Genomic DNA, 2,174 nt, shown 5'->3' with positions numbered 1-2,174 from the left:
TTATAGGAAAAAGCAACAAAACAGAAAGGTAGTTCACTGAAAGAATAAATTATATTTATAGTTGCCAAGCCAGACCAAGAAAAAAAGAGAAAAATCTCTAATAAACACAATGAAAAATACAAAAGTTGAGGTCATAACTGACGCCAAAGAAATTCAAAATAATATCAGAATTTATTGTGCACACTTCTATTTAATTTTTTTTATTTTAAAATTGTGGGGTACAATTCAGGGTAAGATATACAAATATTCATTGTGCAAGTACTCTTGCTCATGATATGTGGCCCCATTCCCCAGGCAGATTCCCACTATTGCCAATCTCACTTCCCCACCCCCAAACACCTCTGCACCTTCCACTGCTGTGAAAGCTTCTCGAAGAGTATTATGATAGATGTTGCAGGTCCACTTATAAGTGAGACCATGTGATACTCAGTTCTTTGTTTTTGTGAAAGTTCACTCAGTATTACAGACTCTAATTTCATTCAGGTTGTTAGGAAGTTCCTGATTTTTTTCTTTATGGCTGCGTAATATTCCATTGTGTATATGTACCACATTTTTTAATCCAGTCCTTTATTTTGATGGGCAGCATGGTTGGTTGATGTTCTTGATATTGTGAAGAATGCTTCAGTAAATATGCGTGTGCAGGTATCTTTTTTACAGTGATTTTAGTTGTTACAGGTATATTTCCAGTAGAGGGATTGTGCGGTCACATGGAGAGTCAATATGTAGAACGTTCAGGAATCACCACACTGTTTTCCACAGATGCTATACTAGTTTACATTCTCAGCAACATTGTAGAAGTGATCCTTTTCGACTCATTCTCTCCAACATCTGTTATTTTTTTGTTACTGATGGCCATTCTGACTGGAGTTAGGTGGTATCTCAGTGTAGTTTTAATTTGCATCTGCTCGATGACTAGTGAGGCTGAAATTTTTTAATGTATCTGTTGGCTGCTCATATGTCTTCTTTTAAGAAGTGTCTGTTCATATCTTTTTCCCACTTTGTAATGGAGCTGTTTTTTTTTTTCTTTTCTTTTCAGCACGTTTGAATTCCTGGTGGATGCTAAATGTTACACCTTTGTCAGACATAGAGTAGGAAAATACTTTTTCCTTGTCTATGAGTTGTCTATCTGCTCTCTTGATGGTTTCCTTGGATAGCAGAAGCATGTCAGTTTGATGAGTTCCCACTTGTATATCTTATCTCTTATGACATGGACACTTGGGGTTTTGATGTGAATTGGCTGCCAGATCCAATTTCCATAAGAATGTCTCCTGCAATTTTTATGGTTCTTATAAAACCCAAATAAAAAGCACAATTTCATTCACAGAAGCCAGAATAAAATGAAATTCCATGGCATCTTCCTAACCACAGATGTGAAAAAAACCTTTACAATGAAAACTACAATACACTGTTCAAAGTAATGACAAATGACACAAACATGGGAAAATATATTCCATGCCCATGCATTGGAAGAATCAACATTGTTAAGATGTTCATTTTGTCTAATTCAATCTACAGATTTAATGCAATCTTATCAAATTACCAGCAGCATTCTTCTCAAACCTAGAAACAACAATACAGGCATTCATATGGAAGCATAAACAACTATGAATAGCAAAACAATCCTCAGCAAAACACAAAGCAGGAGGCATTATGCTCTCAAACTTTAAACTTTATTATAAAGCTACAATAATCAAAAGAGTCTGGTATGGATACAAGCACAGGCATATAGAACAATGGAATAGAATTGAGATTTCAAAAGCAAAACCTCAATTCCTCAACCAACTCATCTTTGACAAAGCCTCCACCACCAACCACTAGGGAGAGGAGAATCTATTCAGTAAATAGTTCTGGGAAAACTAGCTGACCACATGCAGAAGATTGAAACAGGACTCCTACCTATCCTCATACACAAAAATCAACTTTAAATTGATCAGAGAACTATTGTGCACACTTCTATGGAAACAAAATATAAAGCCTAAATGAAATGGAGAGCTTTCTGAAATCACAAAACCTTCCAAGGCTGAAATAAGAAGAAATTGAAACCCTCAATAGACCAATATCAACCAAGAAAATTGGCTTTGTCATTAGAAAGCTGTCCTTAAAAAAAAAAAAGGCTTGGCTAGAATCCCAAATGAATTCTACGTTCTACAAATCATCCAAAGAAGAGTTGACAC

This window comes from Carlito syrichta, unplaced genomic scaffold (genome assembly GCF_000164805.1).
Source record: "Carlito syrichta isolate Samal-C Ts95f unplaced genomic scaffold, Tarsius_syrichta-2.0.1 Scaffold317135, whole genome shotgun sequence".
Lineage (NCBI taxonomy): Eukaryota > Metazoa > Chordata > Mammalia > Primates > Tarsiidae > Carlito > Carlito syrichta.
This window is presented reverse-complemented; position numbering follows the sequence as displayed.